Source organism: Colias croceus, chromosome 14 (genome assembly GCF_905220415.1).
Source record: "Colias croceus chromosome 14, ilColCroc2.1".
In the NCBI taxonomy this organism is placed as follows: domain Eukaryota; kingdom Metazoa; phylum Arthropoda; class Insecta; order Lepidoptera; family Pieridae; genus Colias; species Colias croceus.
The window spans coordinates 5,643,425-5,668,238 of NC_059550.1; the positions used below are offsets into that span (position 1 = coordinate 5,643,425).

At 31.6% G+C, this 24,814-nt stretch overlaps 1 protein-coding gene and 1 long non-coding RNA gene across 4 annotated transcripts in view; both read left to right on the forward strand.

The window, feature by feature from the left end:
* Positions 1–24,814, forward strand: part of LOC123697363 — a 168,198-nt gene that overhangs the window by 60,232 nt on the left and 83,152 nt on the right. The window lies entirely within an intron of this gene.
* LOC123697365 lies at positions 7,792–9,604 on the forward strand. The gene is made up of 2 exons (XR_006752229.1): positions 7,792–8,654; positions 8,743–9,604. It is a non-coding gene; the product is annotated as an uncharacterized LOC123697365 (long non-coding RNA).

Below are 24,814 nucleotides of genomic sequence, written 5' to 3' on the forward strand. Positions count from 1 at the left end.
GACTCTACTGAAGATTTTAGAAGTACTTATTCTTAGGAAATTAAATCTTAGTTACACCTACATAAAGTACATAATAAAATGTAATACGAAATGCTGTAGTAAGATTTATTGTTACACTAGCTGCGCTTCGCGGTTTCACCCGCGTGGCTCCGCTCCTGTTAATCTAAGCGAAATGATATACAGCCTATAACCTTCCTCGATAAATGGGCTATCTAACACCGAAAGAACTTTTCAAATCGGACCAGTAGTTATTGAGATTAGCGCGTTCAAACAAACAATATCTTCAGCTTTATAATATTAGTATAGATTATAAATTATAATTAAAATCAGGCGTAATAAATTTAAGCATATAGCCATAATTTCAGTGCTCTACAAATTATTACTTTTTACCGTATCTATGTAAAGGAGATTGCCCAAGTGACTATGGCACTTGGTATCGCAATCAAACTTATTGTGTCAAGATGAAATATAGCTCAATTTGAAGCTTGATGTGAGTACTTTTAGAAACTATTAAAGTTTTTATATAAATAAGCCGCAGTTCGCGACAATAAAAATAAAACAAAAGTTTTATTCAACGCTTCAAAAAAATACTTTATCGAGTTTAAACTAACGATGAACGTTAAGTTTTACATTTATTACATAGGTAATATTTTAATTTACAAGATAAATGTGAAAAGTAAATCGTAATAAACATTATTTCAAAATAAATAACGTCGAACAATGCGTCGAACATATTCATTCAACTATGACATATGACGCAGGACGCTTGCAAGAGAGATAGATATATGTGTCAAAACAAAAACTTTTACTTTTATTTCTATTTATTCGGTATAATTACGACTTAATAGTGATAAATATGATCATTATAAATACAAATAGGAATTAACAATATCACGAACACGTGACACAACTAGTATTTTACCGATTCCATATGTGGTCATACATGTTTCAAAAGAATAACTTTTACTATTATTTCAATTTATCCGGTATAATTAAGACTTAATATTGATACATATGACCATTATAAATACAAATATGAATTAACAATATCACGAATACGTGGCACAACTAAAATTTTACCGATACCACCCGTGGTCATTCTCCTTTATACTTATATTTTTTGGTTTAATTAATTCACATAATATTATAGAGAGACAAAGAAATTATTGTTTTATGTATTTTTTGTTCCTACAAGATATGAAAATAAAATAACATAAAAAGTGGTAGAATGTAGTTTTATTTCCATTCATTACTTATAAATTACTAGTGGTCCGCCCCGGCTTCGCCCGTGGTACATATATTTCGCAATAAAAGGTAGCCTATGTCCTTTCTCGGGTATCAAAATATCTCCATTCCAAATTTCATGCAAATTGGTTCAGTAGTTTAGGCGTGATTGAGTAACAGACAGACAGACAGAGTTATTTTCGCATTTATAATATTAGTATGGATAACAAAGGCAGCGACGAAAGAGTTTCTAACATTTACAAACACGAATTAAAATCTGCACAAGTCCTTTAAAACATTGAACAATCAATGGTCAACATTACATAATATGAAGACCTACAGTGACAGGTGACTACACTACCACGGTCAGACAGGTTGAGGTGACCTTTGGATGCGGTCTGTCGTATTTGTCATACAATTAGATAATTCAGTTCTTTGGTTTACAGGTATTATGTTTGTTTTCGGTACATAATTCTTTCATGATGTTATACAGTGCGATTAGAATTATTACAATAATCGCAGAGCATTATATGACTTTTCTCAGGTTTAGTGGTGACCATAAATATCAATTTATTTGCGTAAAATAAAAAAGAGTAGTAGAGTAAATATCAAAAATTAATAATTATGTCAAATATCTTTTACAAGCACAAAGTTACAATCAGTAAAGCAGGTGAGAGTGCATACAACATGTTAGACACGATTTAGCAGAATTTATGCGAATCTATTAATTCATAGATATTAATCAAACTTCTAGGACATTACAATATTAATAATCTGTAATAAAACTTTTCCAATAACATGTAATAATAGAGATTGCCTGAGCAACAGATCTCAAATCCAGCTTATAAATGTGAAAGTTTGTAGGAATGGTATGAATGTTTGTAAATGTAAATGTATGGCGTTTTTTCGGTTTCACGCATAAAAACTCAGTACGGATTTTGATGATATTTGTTAGTGATGTAGAATAACTCATAAGCAAAAGAAATACCTGCTTTTGCCCGCGGGTTCGTCTGCGGGTAAAGTTAGTTATATATAATGATGTTTAATTTCAAATATACAATCTTATCGTCATGTAAACAAAAATAAAATAACTATATGTATATATTATATGGGTTGAAATATTTCGTAAAATTAATTTCTTAAACATTGTATTTTAATTTGATAAGGTCTTGTCAAGTAAACAACAATTATAGGCACTATAATTCAACAACTGTACAGTAGTTAGACAGCCTATAGGTGTAATTATTTAATTGCAAATTGTTTTGAAATAAAGAAGCCCTTTTATAGAACCCTATAAAATTCTTTTCATTACGGTTTAATAGAATGAACATTCCGAAACCGCCTTAAGTTTATAAACATTCTGGTCCAATGCACATACATTTGTATAAACACACTATGACTACAAACATATTTGAATTTCAACGATAATGGTTTAGCCGTTAGAGATCTACAGCAGTAACGGTGGTGCAGGGGTTAGAAGTCGAGTTCTAGTCATTATTATTATTTTCATTCGCATAGTAAACATTCATAATTTATTTTTACTAGCCCCTTTTCTACACAAATATATTATCAAGTGGGAAAACTTTGTTTGTTTGTTTGATTGTAATGAATAGGCTCATAAACTACTGGACCGATTTTGATGAAATATGGCACAGACAATCTTTAGACCCTGAGAAAGCTACCTTTTATTGCGAAATATGTACCACGGGCGAAGCCGGGGCGGACCGCTAGTTTATTTATATACCTACTCTTTATTGCACACACAAAGTTTGACAAAATCAGGGTATTATAGGAAGCAATAATTGGCAAAATCCCTTTAATGCTAGATAACATCTTCCTTAACATTTGCTTAAATAGTATGATAGCAATATTAACATGTTTGATTAGACAAATTCCACATTGCAATATTTACACAAACAACAACGCAAAAAACAACAACGCAACAAATTCCACATTGCAATATTTTTGGAATTATACTCTTAATCAACAATTTTTATTTTATTTTCATTAAATTTATGAGATCTGAGAAAAATGAATATTAAATTACATATTCATAACATAATATACATGCATAAATAACCAGTAAGTACCGTCAGAATTATTAAACATAATATATTATGTAATTTATAAGTGATATATTATAATACTAAATGCAATGTTTTATTCATAATAATATAAAAAGTCGTAGGCGATTTTATAAGATAGCTTTTATTTGTTTTATACCAAGGTTTTAGAATAACTAGTACTTACATTAAAACACTATTAAAATATATGAGCCAGCTCCTACGCATTTAAAAGGTCAATAGTTCATGCTGAAAACTTTATTGTACATGTGACCTTTAATACTTCGAGATAATGCAGGTTTACATTTCATAAAATCAGTTCAACTTTACTCGAACCTTTAAAAATATTAACTTACATTTTTATTTCACTATATCCCAGCTTCTTTATGCCCCTTAAAATTAAAAGAGCTTTAGACAAGTACGGATTGTTTGTAAAACTATTTTACAATTTGAATTACTTCTAAATAATAATGAATACTTTCGTTTTATAAACTATGTATGCAAATACTTATATGCTTTTAATGTTTCGTTCATGAATAGTGGGTATAATAATAGAATGGCCCCTCAAAATAACCTCTTTCTCGGAAGTAACTGCTGTAAAATGTAGAGCGTTGTATCTAATCGTGCGAACAAACTACTCACGATATTAAAATGTGTCTTGGCCTGATTCTATTCCTTATTCACTTATTTAAATGTATGCTTCGAATACATGGAATATGTAAATGCTTTACTGGGAACTTTTGTTACGTTTAGTCACTGATAATATATAATACTAGCTTTCCGCCTGCGGCTTCGCGCGCGTTTTCAAAGAAAAACCCGCATAGTTCCCGTTCCCGTGGGATTTCCGGGATAAAACCTAGCCTATGTTACTCGTGGATAATGTAGCTTTCGAATGGTGAAAGAATTTTTAAAATCGGCCCAGTAGTTTATGAGCCTATTCATTACAATCAAACAAACAAACAAAGTTTTCCTCTTTATAATATTAGTGTAGACTATACATAATACAGGTTAGTTAATTAGTTGGGAACAATAGAGCACTGTGTATTTATCAATTAATAATTATTAATAGTTATTTAGACCTTAAATTTTATATCTCGTGATTTTAAGGGTTCATTTTAAAAACAGTCTGTTTCAGAAACTGCATCAAGATTGTAAATTATCAAGATTGTAAGCAATAATAACAGATATTGTGTACTTATGCCTCATTCATCCTTTAATATCTATTATGTCGAGTCATTTCCTCACCCAAATATTGTTCCGTCGCGTTCGCTTCATGAGCTTACGAGCTCGAATATTACAAACAAAAATAATTCCAATCCTACCCAATTACCAAGATCATCCTCAACAAAAAAACAACACCTTCCTCATAATAATAAATAAAGTAGCAAAATGTCCACACAAGTTATTAAAACAAAGGAACTTCAAGTACAATAATACTCCGACATCATTATTTCCGCGTAGAGCAGTGAAAAATCTTCAAAAAGTGCTGGTTGAAAAAACTTTTATGCTTGCAAAACGGACTAACGGGCTGCCGACGTAATTTAACGACTGTCGTAAAGCACTCTGCCCTAAATTTTTTTCAAACCTGCGAGACTTTATTTCCTAAATACGAGTACGGTCGCAAATCAATCAGTCTGATAAAGAAAAATATATTTCTTTACATCTTGAAATAAAATTTCGGGAGTCTGGCAATGATATTATAACTGCTACATAAAATTTAGAGTGCCTCTGGCGACGTGTTTGATTTATTTTTCCGACACTTTGTAACTTAATTATATTCGTCATTATAGCACTCACGAATATAAATAAAAATTGTACCACGTAGCAATGTAGAAGACTCTATTAAATTATTATAAATCTAAATGTGAATCTTTTAGGTAGATAATAACCAAACTAGGCTAATTGCTTCACGACAATCATTTTTCTACTACAATGATAAAACGTCCATGAATTTATAGTAATTCGTCTCCCACACAAACGAAGTCTACTATCAGTTATTACGACTACCAAATGAAATTTTTATGTATTCAAGAACATATACGTGACCATTGTAATATAATATAAAGAAATACGATGATAGAATTACCCAATAAACACATGTTTAGTCGTAGATTACAACTCGGTTTTACATAGCAAAAGAAACAAATATATTACGAGAAAAACGATACAGTTTTCGCTGTGAGAGCTACAATGATCGCTCTTGAATACTAAAGGGCAGTATCGATCGAAAGCTTATTACCGGCATGTTTACTGGTTTCTTATTGGGCGAGTGATGATCGCAAGTCGAAGCCATTACAGACTATACCGGTTTTCTTACGTACCGCCACAGCACACTTTTTCTTTCTCTCTTTACGATTCATTATGGCTCTTTAATTCGAAATCAATTAAGTTCTTTGGTTAGTTAAGGAGACTGCATATTAATTACAAACTGAAAGTAATTTATCTGTTATTCTTAGAATCGGATATCAATGATAGTTCATAACAATGATAAGTATACCGTTAAAAATGAATATTACGAAAAATACCTTCGTCTCCACGTATTTTTCGTAATATTCATACATTTGAGGAAGGAAAAAATGTAAGGAAACGCCAATCCTTTTAATCATAAAACGTATAGTATCATGTTACCTTTGTTATGTAAAGCCGCTTTCTATTCACTACATTTGGGTAAATTGGGACTCAACTCTACCTACACTTTTCTACTCATGTTCACAAATCACATAACGCACAAATAAAACGGGTTTCCTAGAAGCGAATGAAGGAATCTACAAGCTCTTATTGTCAATACAAGTTACTGTAATGTCCTCTTAATTATAAAGACTTACAGAATTAAAAATATCTCTCAACACCTACATGCATGAATACCGACATAGGTAAAGAAGAAAATAATAAGTTAATAATTGTAAGGTGTTATTGATATCAAACTATTATAAACTTGTACCTAATAATATATTGTAATTAATAATTTACAGTTTAAAGCTAAAAGCATTAAATAGTTTATAACAATTGGTTTCAAAGCCTATACAATTTTCTCATTAAAAATCTGAGCGATTAACGCAAAGCCTAATAGAATAACTACAACCGAGCAAAGCAGTAATTATAAAAGAATTTATTAGTCGTTTAATGAATCACCTTACCCCAGTACCACAAGACCTACATAATGCACTCGTAATTAAACAGTGAGAATGCGTTGAACATAAGTTGCTTTTTATTCGCAGTATTTTATCACACATACCTTTTTCAATTTACTATCCATTCAGACGCTTTTTACTTAAGTTAACAGTTTAAGGGCGAGTTTTTACGTTTATCTCCATTGAGTTACGTATTGATTCAAAGTTTTAATTGCGGATTTTGTGTCGTTAAATGAGATATATTAATGGTATTGGTTTTTTGGAGTGGTTGAATATGGAAATATCTGATAAGATAAATAAAGTACTGTTGCTTTTTCACTTTATTACTGAATTTATTTTAATATCGTCCTTAATAAGTTTCAGGATACTCGTTTTTATTAACTGCTTTTGTTGATAAAGTATCGATTAATATGAAGGTCACAAATGATATAAGACATTTTATATTATACCTATAAGTTTCCAAATGAGACACAAGAAAATAGATCGTTATAGATACATTTATAAATTACTTATCCAAATCTTACAAATACATAATAGTTTACGAAAGTTTCAAGTTAGTTTCAAACGAAATATTCCAATTGTTATTTATCTATAATAATAGACTAAACACCGATGTTTCAATACACAACCTTGATTGAGTGGTCATAAAATGTAGAGTTCCGTATTGAATCAGAGGCTATTAAATTTGTGATCTATTAATAACGGAAGACTCAATATAAATAGGTTGTACGATTAAGTGAGTGTGGGTGTCCATTGATAAAGGGTATGGATAACGTGTGTGGGTGCGAATATACGTCACTGGGATAAATGCCACGCAATAAATGGGATCCTCTTGTAGTCAAATATATTGAATAGAAAATGAGATGTTTATTGAAATGGTGTGCCGTATAAAGGAGGCCTGTCAAATGGTTGGTAAAAGACAGGCAATAAACTACATATTGCTGTTTGTTAATGTGTTATATTATATCTATTGTTATCTACATTCGAACAAATTAGTTGAGCATAAAATTAATTATTTTTGTTGAGATTTCTAAATGATAGTATGTATAATGTTATTACAAAGACGAAGTTCCAATACTTCAACGCAAAGATATTGAGTACCTAGATTGTAATTCAAATTCATATTCTTCATCGCAAACGGAATGCTTTTCAACAGTTTCCGAGTTTCGTGGAAACCTTAGCGAGACGTTATTTATAAACGTCTAAGAAAAACGGCTTCTAGAATCGCATAAATTGATATCCGTTAAAACAGATATAGCACAGTATTTCCTAAGGAATAAAAGTTTTACGACGAAAGAAATTTAAATCATAACCTGACCTCTTTGTGTTGTTTCTTTTCCCGAATGAACTTTGGAAATAATAAAGCTTCTACACTGAGAAAAATTTTCTTTAGCAAAGTACCAATTTAGCTCGGTTAAAAATTATTCTGCTGCATTCAATTAAGACATATTTAAAATATGCATTAAAGCTTTGCTAGTATTATACAAGCAAGTATTGCTAAATATTCTTGGCTATTATTAAAAAAGTACTTATTTATTTCAAAATTACCGACTCGGTCAATATTACCTTTACCGAATTAGGTTCAAAATAGACAAGCTTACGTTATTATTTAATGATAAGCAAGTTATTTAATTTTAGACTTAACCATAGTTGGCTACTATTTACACAGAGTTCGGTTAAAAATAAACAAGCTTACATAATGATTGAATGACAAGTAAATCATTTAAATTTAGACATAATATTATTTGGCTAAAATTAAATAACTTTCTATGATGCATATAACCGTGTTTCTTACTTAAAAACAAACAAATAACTTATCTATTGGGAGATAAGCACAGCTCGGCAATTAACAATGGAGCGAATACTATTTTTGACCGAGTAACTTGATAAAAATGAAACAAGGAATTGGCTGCGTAGCCCGCAAAGTCAGCCATTTCTATCAAATCATAGTCGAGTGACGAACGTGTCTGTTGAAGCGCCGCCTCAGCACCTACAAGGCAGATTCAAATTTACATTAAAAACTTTTCATCATCATTTTAATTCAAACTATTATAGAAGAAGAGCAAGATGCAGAAGACAAACTATTAGGGCTCAAAAACAGCCATGGACAGCCGTAGAACTAAAGTGGCAAGACTCTACAGAGACGAAGCTAATTGCTGCAAAATAGTTAACTATAGCTCCAATACCTCAATACAATGAATATGCGGCTCTTAAAAAACCCAAAGGATATCTTCTGGTGAGTTCAATTTTTTTGAATTTTTTGTCTGCTTTAGTTTAATTACTTTTGTATAATATTTACTTAGGTTTTTTTTTATTTTTTACAGCTAGAAAAAGATTGTGAAAACCAAAGGACAATATATCACTGAAAGCTTCCCCACAATCAAGCCAAAAATATTTGAATTAGTAAGTTACTTCTGATCAAGCAAGATATTGTCATATACTTATTACTTTATTAAATACCTATTACTTTAGTAAATTACATTAGGTAGGATATAGTTCCCATATAATATGTAAAGAGCTTATTGTACTTTAATTTTTTTTTTTGGTGCAAAAAATGTTTAAGTTTTAGCATTTATGATCATTTTCCCGACGACGAATTATGTTTCAATGAGAATAAATTCAAATGTTTAAAATAACGGTTTTACTTGTTGGGTTGTAATAAAATTATTAGATCAAAAAGATTACTTATTCTCCTAACTTATTCTTTAGTTTTTGCCTAAACTTTTGACTTATCAAATACATATAAGTAAAATTTTTAGATGTAGTAACTTGCTTACATTACCATAATGGTTGTTTGTTTTTATGTAAACAAACCTAAACCACTTTCATTATAGAACAAACTCCAACATCGCGAAATAAAATCAGCTGTTCCGTAGATTTTGGCAGAGTAGATAATTCCACTTTTGTATATGAAACAGCTGATATTTCTTTTACGATGTTGGATTTGGCTTTGGATTAGGTATAGACCTAATTAAAGTTGTTCAGGTTCGTAGTGTGAGTCATTCCTTAAAAGTTTACTCATGATTTATATTTAACCCTGTTATTGTGAAAATTAAAACACAAAATAGTTATTGTTTCTTGACATTGTGAATTGTGTACTATTTTTAAAAGTAGTATTATCTAAGTGTAAGTAGTATGTTACTTGAAATGATTGTATCGTGTACTGAATAAAGCTAATTTCATTAATGTGCATAATTTTCTTTCAGTTTCTTATAAGTTTTTGGTGTGTCGGTAAAATGAGTGTTATTTTCCTACATGAACGTTTCATTGGCTTTTTTTCCGACATGCCAAAATTTTGCCCCCTGCACTAATAATGGTACAAATGACAACATATCGAACTAGGTAAATATTTTCAGTATGAGCTGACTTCCCATTGCATACAGGGTGTAACAGAAAGGGGTTACACATCTAAGCAGGGCGTGATGTACCTACTGATGAAACTGAACAATTTTCCCAAAGAACATAATGTCAAAAGATGAAAATAATGGAGAGGTTTAATTTTTTTTTTATCTTTCGACCCATTTTCCTTGGGAAACGTTGTTCAGTTTCATCAGTGCATCACGCCCTGTTCGAATGTGTATATCCCCTTTCTGTTACACCTTGTATAGGTTTTACAAACATTCACAGGTCAGCTTATACTGAAAATATATAGCTTAATATGTGTCGTTTGAATTAGTACTTGCAACAAAGTATTTAAGCTATGGTTACCTAATAAACCCGCCTAAGAATACAAAGTAACTTGGCTAAATATACCAATCTTAATTGACTAGAAAGAACAGAGTATATTTAGTTATAGTTAACCAATGAACACGATTGACAGTACCCAGTAACTTGGCTACGTATACAAATTTTCAATTGAGTAGAAGTAACAAAGTAGATTGGCTGTCCCTACCCAATAAATATGATTAACATTATCGTGTTACTTAGCTAGTTTTACGAAACAACTTTGCTAAAAACAACAGAGCACGTTGGGTATTGTTAACAGAGTAACGCGATTCACTATAGTAAGTAGGTAAGTTATATTTACTGAGTGAATAGGTTAAAAGCAACAAACCTTTAATACGTATTTTTTGACCAGCTTAGTGGGTTTATATTACCAACATACGTTAACAAAGTTGACTTGTATAATTTTAGCAACAAACTTTGCAGGCTCCCTCCGAAGCAAGTTACTCGGTTGTAAATAGCAGCAACTTGTTTATTTATAGCCGTCACGTTTTTTCAGTGTAATTACAGAAGCGTGAAGTGTTTACTCTTTCTTTAATACTTTCATTTAATAAAGTTTTGTTATTCTTCATTCCAATTCGTATTAGACATTTATTATAGAGGCAAATGTTAAAGAAGATCTGAATTGGAAGTTGGAAAACATTAAGGAATCCTTTTGTTAAACTGAAGTTTGTTTTCTCAAACTTAGCGAAATAAAAATATATTTTCTAAATGTTCTATTTTTTTCTGTTTCAGTTAGTATTAGTTGTCTTAAGTTAATTAGAAAATATAGCAAAAGGGCCAGCAACTTTTTTCTACCGCATCCTAGGCCCCAAAACATCTTTTATACAAATTAAGCCGAAACATCGAAGCGTAAATCCGCAAAGCTTAAACAATGTTAATTTACCCTCTATTGTAAACACAGGCAACGCGATTTAATTTCCATTGGCTATTTGATCGCCAATAACTAGGTGTATATAGAACTAATCTCAGCTACGCGGTGGGCGGTTCGCAAACGGTTTCAAAGGTCACCCAGCACATGTGAATTCATTAACAACTCGCGACGCCTACCGGTCAATTATTTTGTAATTGAAAATGCTGATAGGTTTACGCTTTGACATTTATATAAGTTCAGAATATTATACTGCGTTAAAAACTGCGCACGGACACGCACACGTAAGGTGTTTTGTTTGTGGAATTCTATAATGATACGGGTGAATATTCAATGTTTAATTAATTATAATGATTGGAATTGTTTTGCCACTATTATAAAAATATTACATTTTTATAATAAATATTTCGTTATTAAATATTAAGTAAAAACCAGTAAATTATATTTCCCCTCTGTGTGATTTTCTCTATTCATTTTAACACCTGAACGCTTTCAAATATATAAGTATATAGGAATAGTTAAATAAAGTTGTGCAAAAGGTAACATGTTTTATTTCACATAAAGCGTGACTGCACGCCGAAATCCCAGTTTGAACAGTAGCTGACAGGTTATTAAGTCCGGAAGGCTTTACCGTAACCGTCACAAACCTGTTATCGATACGATCAAAGCGAAAACTATTAATTGTAAGCGTTTTAAAACTGAAAACGGCTGCATGGGTGGCGTGATTGCGAGTTGCCTTGTATTTATATACAGGGGACTGTTTGATGTTGCCTCGTTTTACACGTCACCCTGTATGTTCATATACGTTCTGTATTCTATTTTGTTTTGTAGTTTTGTTTAGTTGATCCATTGCTTTAATTCTTTATTTGAAGGATGGTAGGTAATAAAACTAGTAAGTTGTTAGTAACATTATTATATTAAATAAAAATTAAATGAGTTTATGAATCTCACGAATGACAATCAAATAATATTAACCCAAGCTTGGTTGTAAACTCTATAAATACTGTATAATTTTCTCTTTAATTTGTTGGATATCTGCAATTTGGATAATATCTAAGAAATCATTAAGTTAACATTAACTATAAAACGTATCAAAGATTTTATTAACGTTTAAAACACTATTTCATAAATTATATTGTAATTAATTAATTTAAAGTGCGCATACAGCAGAGAAACTCGCAGTAAACACGAACAGTTTGCAATCTCTATTGGGGGTAATGTAGTAAATTACAGCCTACATGTTACTAACAAACTTTATCGAAGTGAACGGAATGAGCTTTGTTAAACAGGCCTTTAACACCTAATTAATACCGAGTGACCTGAAATACGTAGTGACCTTTTCTGCATCAAACGCAACTATTATTCAGTTTCTCTCGCTGAGGGCATTAAAGCTAACGATGTTGTAAACCGCACATTATCTGTATATTGTGTCATGTTTGAATCTATTTGAAACTTTCATATGTTACATGGTGCATCTCTGTTATGTAAGTGATATGAACATCGCAATACCGACATCGCCCGCCCGAATGTATTCATGCATAATTCATACATTTCATTCGTTCACTAAACCCTTCAGTTTGTTTTGTTACAAACAGATTTATACCTTTATGAGAGATTATATTGTAAAGGCATGTTTTATTGCATCAATCGTTTGTAATAAATCGCTGGCTTATAGCTTGAGTGATATTAATAGCGATTTAACTTGATTAAATATGTTAATAACGTGCTTCATAATGTATAAGCTTTATTAATACTAGCCAGTATTTAAATTGCGAAGGTAAATTTTTAATATCCATTTATTATTATTATTGATTAAAATGCACATATATTTTAAATATAATTAACTTGAAAATATAAACTAGTCAGATAAATTAATTAGTGGTAATAAAATTTATTGGCTGGTCCATTGGACATAATACAATCAAAATAAGTATGTGTATTATTTAACACATTTATAATGTCCTGAATTATTTCAAATAACTAAATTCACAAAACCAAATACTTCTGTTTAATTCTAGTCGTCTCAAGATAAATCTCTTAATTAGACGGTGAACAGACATAACAAAATACAACTCATTCCAAGAATATATCGAGCCAATAATTGGCAAGAAATAAATACATGGCGTTTTAGTGACTAGCGGAGGCCATTGTTACGTAGCATCCGAGCTTTCTAGGTCAATCGAGACGGTAATTTATTTGGGGCAAACTCGATACAAACATTGACGACACTCTAGTGGGACGATTACTATGAAACTGCTACGAAAAATAAAATTCCTCTCAATTGCAGTGAAAAAGAGTATAACAAGTTTCAAAGTCGGTCCCACTAACCATACTTATGTAAGGAAATGTTTGGTTTGTCTTTTTATAGCTGTTACCAATTATTCCGATCTAGATGTCGCTTGCAAGGTCGTTCCGTTAATGCTGTTAACTGTAGAATATCGTATTCTTTATTACGAGAATTTATATATCCGTCAAATAAATTATATGAAAATGGTGTATCTTCTCAGAATAAACTGCTCTCGCTGACACTGACTGTATAATCCATACCTACTTAATATTATAAATGCGAAAGTAACTCTGTCTGTCTGTTACTCAATCACGCCTTAACTACTGAACCAATTTGCATGAAATTTGGTATGTTATTTTGATATTTTGATACCCGAGAAAGGACATAGGATAGGTTTTATCCCGGAAATCGTACGGGAACTGGTTTTCTTTGAAAACGCGGGCGAAGCCGCGGGCGGAAAGCTAGTATATTATATAACTTACATATTATTTTTTATCTAGTGGTTGACTCTATTGCAATTTTAATAAAAAAAAAAACAATGTCACGCAACTTTAAACAGATACGAGTAAATTCGGTGAAGAGTGAAGACAATTGAAAAAGTCTCAATATCCAAAGCTATCAAAGGTCAGAACTTTATACGACATCAGTTATGTATTAAAAATCCTGATAATTTCTAGAATACCAGAAATAAGATTATCTCTATGGGACTTTCCTACACACGAAATGAATTCTTAACTCCTACGTGCACCAGATGTTGTGCTTAATCAAATGTAATATTGTAAAAATTCAATACGCTTGTATTGAACGTTATTGTAAATAAACAAGGATTTTATAATATTATGAATATGTAATCGGGAATTAAGCTCTACTCTGTATAATATGTGTAACTGTAACAAGATTTAATAAAAATATTCTTACGGAAAATCCATTCGTCGTTTGTAAAAATACAAATTACTACCTCCGAGTTAATTTTAGTGTTGCCCAAATGCAAGAACAAGACGAGACTTAGCCAGTCTTGGTCTTGGTCTTGCGCCAATACACCTGGTCTTGGTCTTGGTCTTGGTCTTGCAGCAAGAGTCTTGCAAGTCTTGCAATTACCTATTAGTCTATTACTATTTATTAAAGTTTACTTTAAAACTTAGAAAGACGTATTAGAATTGGAACATTGTGAGCTTGAATTAACATAGCCATAGTAAAGATCAAGCAGATTAATAAATAACTGAAGATTTGATAAGAAATTCGAAAAATCAAATGACCTATATGTCGTTTTCCATGGAAGTAACTGTTTCTTAATAAACATTTATGATTTATTTTTGGAACACCTGTAGGTACCTACTCTTAAAAAAATTCGAAATTATTTTGCATGAGTATACCTACGCCCTATGGCGGCAATCAAATAGTATCAAATGTTATGATTTCGGCGTGGCGGCAACGATAGTTTTAGATTTCAAAAGAAGCCGCCGGAGCGTGTATCAACCATGTACTTCCGAAAAGCGGCAAATTTCTTTGAGAAGTAAGTACAAAACCTTTGATGCCGCATTATCAAAGTGCCGATGGTTAAAACATAACTATGCATGCACTCAGTTTGATTTTAATAGATATTTTTTTATTCGCTATGTTTATGGTATTAGTCGGAATGCGCATAGGTCCAGTTTTTCATATTCTTTGATATAGTTTTTTTGCGTCTCATAGAATTCCTAAGCGTACCTACCTATACACCGAACACCTAACTACTCAGTGAAATAGCGCTAAGTTCTAGCTGCAAGACGCAAGAGTCTTGCAGGCTATGTCTTGTTCTTGCTCAAGTCTTGCACGGTCAGTCTTGGTCTTGGTCTTGCTAAAAATACGCGGTCTTGTTCTTGGTCTTGGTCTTGCAAAAACGCAAGAACAAGACCAAGACTGAATTTGGGCAACACTAGTTAATTTGTGTTTGAACAGAAGGTTGACCCGAAATGGGATAAAGGAAAAATTGTATCCCGAGTAAGGATGAAAATATTTAACGCGAAAATCTGCTTCCAACTTGACCGGTTTTATTTATTCAGCCCGTTTGACCTTCTATAAGCAATGAGGTCGGATCAGTAATCCTTTAATCAATTTAAGGTTAGTTTATTAAAAATATGTTGAAGTTATAGTAATTAGTATGGTTTGCACGTTTTTATAGGTTGAGCTTTTTTCATTTGATTTTATTACGCATTAGTTTTATTTTGGCACATATAATGCAAATCAAGCAATTCATGAAATAAATACGACATCATGTTAGGTGTACACGTGTACGTTGTGTAATAATTCTGTCTTATGGATTAATAATTCTAATTAAATACGCGTTTTTCCTTATTAATTAGAGACGCGAAGTTTGTTGAACTTCCTAGTCAATAGTGCTACGTCATTTTAACTCATAGTGATAAAGATATGTATCACTACGATTAGGTAAATTTTAAATTTGTAGAGGATTTATTTAATTTTTAATTAAACAAATAACCGCGATTAAACGCAAAACCTGAGCTGACCGCAGCCTCACAAACGCCGCTCAAATATTTCCATAAGCCGACCAAATCCAAAACTTAATTGCTGTACGAATGAGCGTTTATTTAGAAACTCATGCAATACGGAATTAGATCAACAAAGTGGCTAATGAGCGGTCTTGTATAACCGACTGTATTATGTAGTCAACTTTACAGCTCTCCCTTGCAATAATTTCTTTATCTTGCCAACAAATCGTAATTACTTTCCCTTTATATAAATGTCATTGCCACGGGATTGAATTACGTTTTGTTTTCGGCATTCCACCATTATCCTTTAAGCGCCATCCTGGTAATTGTGGGAAGGATCTTTTAAATTATGCCTTTGATTACATCATTAAATTATATTGTTACGGAATTTGTGGAATTGATTTCATTACTTAAAATTTAGTGTGAACTTTCGTTTAAATGAAAATAAGTCTACATAGTCTACAATAGATTATGATTATAATAGTATCTAATACAGTTTATGCTCAACCATAATTATCATATTACTAATTATCTAAGATTTATGTTTCTGTAATCTCGAATGAATCAATATGCATATCTACGACACGCAAGTACCTAAAACAAATAAAAGATATAAAAATATAAAAGACATAAGATATTTTATATGATGATAAATCCTTTTCCCATTAACAAATAGCTTATTTTAAAATATTAATACAGTTAAATGTTAAAGCTTTTATATTTGAAGTTCAACAGATTCTGAGAAGCAATGCGTGTAAGTGTAATTAAAATAGCGTTTTAACAGGAAATGAAAATGTCATCCATTTTAAACCATCGCATATTATATAAACGTACACCTAGAATGTTTCGTAACTGAACTTGTATGCATGTTAAAATTTATTCTAACTTAATAAGAGCCAGCTTCGTTCAAAATGAGAAACATCTTAAAATACGAACTTTAGTTTTTATATATTTATTATTTGAGCACTGCAGGACGAACAGGAAATATAAAATCTAGATTTTATGAATCATATAAAAAATAAACCGTTTGTATACTTATATCACTTACAATATTTATATTATTTTTAAAATAGCGATTTCTAAATTAAGATTTGATGATAAAAATGGTGATAAAATTAAAATATATTCTTACAACAATACAGCGTAATAAAGTAATTAAAAGTATAAGACGTATAAAGATTTAATAAATAAAGTGTATAATGTACAACCGAGAGAAAAAGACAAAACCTCAATGCCTCGAGGTTAAAAATATGCACCAACGAACCTATTCCTTCAGCTAAATATCATTTTAAAAGAATAAAAACGTAATTGACATAAATGCACACGGGAAGTGCAATATCAGACTAAATGGCAGACACTGCATTATATAATTGCGGCGATAAACACGCTTTTATATACGGATGTGCTCATATAAATCGGTATGTCCATTGCAATGTCAATAGGTACATATAAATACGTCTCGACGGATACAGAATAATATTCGCACCCAACACGGGGAAATATAAAAATAGTTCGAGACCGATTCTCACTCTCAATTGTTGTTATATTTTATCTTGGCAATAGAGAATCGTTTTCCTTGTCAGGACATCGTTTAGCTATCACAGGATAGAAATTCCTCGAGAGCATAACTGGTGTCATACAGCCTAAACGCAGCATCCATTTAGTTTAAATGCTGCAAACGAAAAGGCACGTAATGTATACGAAATAAGCTTTAAAATACGATGCTGATACACGCGGATATTGGCCGTAAAATATCTCGTCACGTCTTGTGTAATGGTAAACATGATGATCACTGTTTATTTCTAAGCTTCATATGTTTTTCATTACCACTTTTAGCGTGAAATAATGATCATATGTCTTAATATTGTTTTCTTTGCAATAAATGTTTTCGCTACGAATGAAATAACCAGCTCCTAATAGATAAACGCGGGAGAAACCCTAAAGCAATAAATATAACAATAAGTGGGAAAAAAACTTGTTATTCCATTTCAAAGACAGGGATGCCGCACATTTTTTGCTCTTTACTAATAAGCTGAGGATGGATAAAACCCTATGCTTTGGTTCAAACGGTTGAAATGCTTTCTCTCTATCGCTAACCTGAATATTAATAAGTGTTCCATGAAAGCAATGTTGTTAATTAATTGGTATAAAGGATTATTATGAAACTTGGTTGATTTAAAAATGTTGGACAAGAATACTTTAAAACCTGACAATTCTCATAAATTTTATTTATCGTTTTGAAATTGGGGTCTGTTTATGTAAAAGCATAACTAAAAAATCCGACAAGTTGTCAAAGACGGTAAACAAAAATAATAAAAATGCAAACACAGCGACTCAGTCGCTTTATCTTCCAAGGGAAGATATTGACTTTTAAAGTTGTTGTAACATTATCGATAACGTTAAAACTATGATAATCTTCGATAACTTCAATATCGGTATTTTATGGTACCTATCTACGTATCTACTTTAAGTTTTCACAGATTTATTACTCAATCTTTTAAATGATATTTTAACATCTTATCTTCTTCACTTTCATGATGAAATATGATTAAATCTTTTATACATATTGTTGTTTGTATAAAAGGACGAAGAATTTTAACTAAGTACAAGCAGAAAAATACTTGGATTATATCGTATATTTAGAACGGGTTTCATTCTACCGTATACTTATCGCATTTCTGTTAAGCTTTTGTTACTGTAAACGTCTCAATATGCACTCGAAATCATTGTTAACTGCGCCTTAACTGCACCAGTATTACTATGGCAGTAACTTTAAATGTACCACTATTTTTATACGCTTAAATAGTCCACGCATAAATCAACAGCGGTTTGAATATACGCTAAATGTATTCAAGCAGATTCCCAGCGCATGCCAAATTAGTTAGTAAAGCATTAAACTGGTCTGAGGACATGTTTATTACTTACATAATTGTTTTTGGAACGTGTCCTTGCAAAAAATAAATCGTGTTACATTACACTTGATTCGTTGGGACATTTAGTTTAAACGTCTCGAAAGAGTTTGAATACAAGTTTGCCAAATCACTTTGATAAGTTTAGAGCTACCGAGTTGGGGAATCACAAGCAACTAACTTTCTTGGAATTCTGCCGAAATTCGACGCTGTATAACTTGATTCGTTTCCTTATTGCTTTAAATATATCACCAAACATTGTTTAATTAACGTACAGATTCCACGCGTTTATTCATTCTAACACAATATTGTGTTTATAGCCTTATTTGTACCGATTGCTCTTATAAAACTTGTGAGATCATAATATTATATTACAACTATAAACTTTACAAGTATTACCGCAAATAAGGTCTTGATATCGAATAAAATACGTTTAGTATCTTAAGTGTTTAAATAAATATGTTGCTATCTAAGCGGTTTATTCGCCACGTTGACAGATGAAGATAATAATATTATAAAACTGGTTGAAATATAAATTAATTTTATCTTCTTGTTTTAAATTTACATTTGTAACATGAACTGAACATTCAATAGCTCAATGTTATGACTTAAATAAACTCTTTAAGTTATTTCAAATTGTTTATATGAATGGCCTTCATATTTATAATAATTATAATAATTCAAGGAAGATTAGACTTCGTACAGAATAATATAATCATAATAAATATATATTAATTGTGTGGAGCAAATCATGTGAAGAAAAATCATGTAAAAGTGTAAAACTTCTTCTATACAACTTAACTGTAAAAGTGCTTTCTTTAATTAATATATCCCAGCTTTTATTATTTTTCCAAATTTATGTTTTACGAAATAAACGTTAATTTAACAGGTTCCATATAACGATATATATTTTACGAGCAAATAAAAGTTTCCGTGCAAACGACGTGAATTATGCAATTTCACTTGTACCTTGCACTTCACTGCACAAAAAGGACTCATTTACATGACGTAAGCGTTGTTTCGGTTTTTAAATTCACATTAATTCCTCCTGACTACTGGAAGTTTTTAAGGTAAGTGCCGTTTGACGGAAATATTTAGTCGTTTAGTTTTGCAAGCGATAGGTAAAACCATGCTAAAACAATGAATGAACAAGGTAAACAATGGCATTTAATATGACTTACAATGTAAACTTGAAAATGTATTTAAAATAAATAAATTGTTATTAAAAATATTTATAGAATTAAATGTTTTAATATCATTTTAATTGTAGGCCAATTATAAGTTTATATTACGTTCAAAATCATCAATTATGACGTGCAAATAAACAGAATTTTTAACATACAAAACCACACAAATACGTTGTGGTAAGACATCATAACCAATAAATAAAACAGCATGAACATAATGCGTGAAACGGGAAAATGGCTATTATAGTTCCAATGCCGGGATCGTGCCTTATCTCTAACCTCTGTTCCTTTTCACTACTAATATTGGATATTTCTTTTGGTTTATAAACATTGCTAAACAACTAGTTAAACTTCCAACAAAATGACAAACCAAGCTAATAAAATTAAGTGACTTTTAAAACATTTCAGCGATATAAAACCTTCGGAAAATTAACGTTCAAACTTGTAAAGTTTCGAGCGAACGCTGGCGCGCGACCACTTCACTAATCTAAATTCTAAACTTCGGAAGTCGTGAAATTAATACCTAATTAACATTTCCCTGGCCTATGTTGATAAAGTTTTGTACGGAGCTTCTTATGGCAATGATATCAAGAATATGAGGGAGGAGACACAAAGGAAGTAGGTATGTATATGTAGAGGAATGCGAATAATATGCGATAGAGTCAATAATGTATCATTTATATTTACGATAAACATTGGTTATATTTACGTCCTTTATAATGTTCAAGAATTTACATAGGTGATTTCAATTAATTTAGTTTATACTTCAACTGAATTATTCCAGTAACAATAATGATAATAAACCATCTATTTCCTTATTTCAATTTGATTTCAACATTTTGTATGAAACGTGCAAAGCGACACAAGAATTCACGTATAATAAAATTCTTCAAAAAGCTATATCCCACGTATAAATCACCTCAATTGTACAGAGATTTTCACAGCAAATTGATCTAGTAGAAAATCGTCGATTCCTTTTCAGCCGTATCTTCGGGTTTCTAATATAAGGAATGAGTTAAAGTGCTTTAAAATTAACTAACTGGCGCAATGCAGTTACGTTGCCGCCGAAACTTAAACTTTCATATCATATGAATAGCTACGTGTCGGAGTTTGTTCCATGTTCCGATTTCTTGGGACTATGTGAGTGCCTTTAAAATTTAAGACTCCTAATAGAAACGTATTTTTAAAGCCTTGCTATTGGGATATTTGGAACATCTTGTATACGGTATGCTGTTTGTGATGTTTAGGATTTCTCATTTCCATTTTTTTTCACTCATCTTGATATGTTATTAAGTTTATATACTTGTAACGTAATGAAATTGAAAATCGGAAACTTCTTGTTTAATATAAAATTTGTTTGAATTATAATAGACACATATAGCCAACTACATACCTAATAGACATATTTTATAAATAAATAGAAGTTTATCATGTGTACATCAAGCATGATTAGACTATTTAAGATATCTATCTATGTTAAAAGGCAATCTACACTAAAAAAGATTCGCTTATCTCTTTACTTAAAGCATTTCTCATTTCACAAACAAGTCTTTGGCATTAAACTAAAGTAAAATTCAGTCGTGGAAGTCTGATAAAAATTTCAACGAGCTTAAATCAAAAGTCGTTGCAGAGAACCCAGGCTGGTGTTGTTTTACGATGGCATTTGTTTTAAACTTATTTTACTTCTAACTCTGTTTTCTCGACTATCGCTACGAAATATATGTACCTACATATAGAAGCTACGTTAAATTTGTTTTTTAGAAAACAAGGGATCAATTCAGAACTATCTATATATGAAAAAGCTGTCAATAAGCTTCCAAAATAATACTTGTGTTTATTGCCTTTGTGTTTTATTCCGAAATCGTTTACATTAAATATAGATTAAAGACCTACCTGACTGTTTAAAGGAACATCATCAAATTGTATGTACAATAAAAACAACAGCTTTCCATTTATGTATACGATGAATATAATACCCATATACAAGACTAGATTTCCGCCCGCGGCTTCGCCCGCGTTTGCAAAGGAAAACCCGCATAGTTCCCGTTCCCGTGGGATTTCCGGGATAAAAACTATCCTATGTGTTAATCCAAGTTACCCTCTATATGTGTGCTAAATTTCATTGTCATCGGTTCAGTAGTTTTTACGTGAAAGAGTAACAAACATCCATACATCCATACAAACTTTTGCATTTATAATATTAGTAGGATATTTCATAGGATTTATTTAACAAAAAGGATTGACGAACGAGGACGATCTACCATCATTTTTACAAAGAAAAATCTCATTTAATATGAAAAAAGCTCCCATGAGAAAACTTCTTTAAAAAAACCCAATTAAAAAATAAATTTAATTTGTGTCTATAACTATACTGAAGATTGTTTCAGAGGCATTAATAATCATATTTTTAAGGAAAATTATGTTCGTTCAGTATATTATAATAACACATTCCAATCGTCAATAACAAGTTATGAAAATCTTGCGCCAAACGAAATTAAAATAAACAGGAAAAGCAATCTACACATTAATATTTACAGTTACATACAGTAAATATATAGAATAAATACAAATTAATTGTGTAGTACTGAATACGGTTAAATTTGTAGGTACTACTTCACAACATCCCATAAATACGCTACTAATTCTAAATTAGGACTTACATTGAGTACAGTTAGAATAATATACCCAATATCGAATAGTAGAATAATATCGCGTGACCGGGTTGACAGTACAAAGACACCATTATCAGTAGCCATGTTTAAGTATTATTTATTTATCGAAAACGATCTGCTTCGCGCGCTTTCTCCTTTCAATTTTCTGACACCGCCCCGATTTCAAGATTACCGCCTTCTCGACGCGTTTACTACCGATTTATGACATTTTTATATTTATTTATGAGCTATTTACTGGGTGTGAAGTGTTTTATGCCCGTGGGGCAAAAAGTGGAGCTATTCACCACAAATTTTGCCCGTGAAAATTGTTTAAATAATCGAGTAAGTGTGGGGTGAAGTAGAGTGTGAAGTGTGAACAATAAGTGCAAGTGGATAGACAGGAAGTAAGGGCGCTCGCTACTTTCACTGTTTAAAAGCATAATAGTTCTTTCTTAGTATATAGTGAATATTACACTTGAGATTCTCTAGAAACAATAATAAATATTACAATAAAGTAGCCAGGGAGTAAGAGAAATTTTCTTCGTCATAAAATGTAAGATGTAAAGGCAATAATGAGAATTTATATAACATTTTCAGAAAATTAAATTTCTATTTAATTTAGACGGTTAATAAAACTTGCTTAAAGCGTCAATTACACCGTTACTTAATATTTGCGAAGCTTTCTCTTATAGTGTCCATAAAGAAGATCTCAGCATCTTATTTAGTTTGACCAAGAAAATTTAGTACCAGGAGACTAGAGCGAGAAAATGGCTGGAAGAAAATTAAGGTAAAGTTATTTAGAACGCACTTAAAATGAGGAGAAAGGAAATCTGGACGTTTATTAGTTAAAGGAAAACAGCTTTGAAACTTTCCCAGTTAATAATTTACTAAGGTCGTGATACGTATTGGTTTCTACAAAATGAACCCTTTTGTATACAGTTTCGAACTGAGTTAGAATTATTTAAGGCTATATGAACGTTATTAAATCAACAAATCTCGCCTTTGTTAATTAAATCTTTGATAGACGTATCTACAAGTTAGCGCTAATTACTTTTATTTGAGCAATTTTTTTAACCATATAAAACTATGTATCAGGGCTCGGAAACCGGTTTAAATTCTTAACCGGTTTCGGTCATTGACCCCAAACCGAAATTGATTTAGGTTAAAGGTTGCACTTTACCGGTTTTTACCGGTTTATGCGAAATACCGGTTTTTCATTAATATTGGTTTTGGTGGTGAAAATTAACCGGTTAAAACCAAGTTACATAAGGATCCTCGGCCCCCGCTACCCTCGCTCGACGGGCCTGGGGGGTTAGACAAGTGGCTTTCGTTTAGCGTAACGTTTGATAGAATAGATTATGAATGTATGAGATTGACATAAGCTGTAGATAAATGTATCGACAGCTTACGTCAATCTCATACATTCATAATCTATTCTATCAAACGTTACGCTAATAGAAAGCCACTTGTCTAGGGGGGCTGGACGTTGCGAAGTCATTTAGTTACAAAATTCTTAATCGCACTCAAGTTCGCAATTTTAGTTTATACTAGCTTCCGCCCGCGACTCCGTCCGCGCGGATGTCGGTCTTTGCGTGGATGGTTTATTTCTCCATTTTGAGTAACTCAGACAATGACATCTTATAAATATCTATTGGACCCAAATACGGCTAGGTCTATAATAATACGCAACGTGTGTTCGCGGTACCTACTACAGAACAACGTCTATGGATAACTGAAAAATTGAGATTAATTTTTTTTCTACGTATTTTTCCAGGATAAAAAGTATCCTATTTTACGCCCAGGATAATAAGGTATAATTATACCAAGTTTCATCGAAATCGAACCGGTAGTTTTCACGTGATGTCTTCACATACAGACAGACAGACAGACAAAAATTTTTTTAATCACATATTTGGGTTTGGTATCGATCCAGTAACACCCCTGCTAGTTATTTTTTCAATATTTTCAATGTACAGAATTGACCCTTCTACAGATTTATTATATGTATAGATTTGAAATTTGAATTTGATAACTAGATTTCCGCCCGCGGCTTCGCCCGCGTTTGCAAAGGAAAACCCGCATAGTTCCCGTTCCCGTGGGATTTCCGGGATAAAAACTATCCTATGTGTTAATCCAAGTTACCCTCTATATGTGTGCTAAACATCCATACATCCATACATCTATACTTACAAACTATATTTTAGAATAGAATATATTAGATATATTAGATACTAGCTTCCGCCCGCGACTCCGTCCGCGCGGAAAAATTAAGATTTATT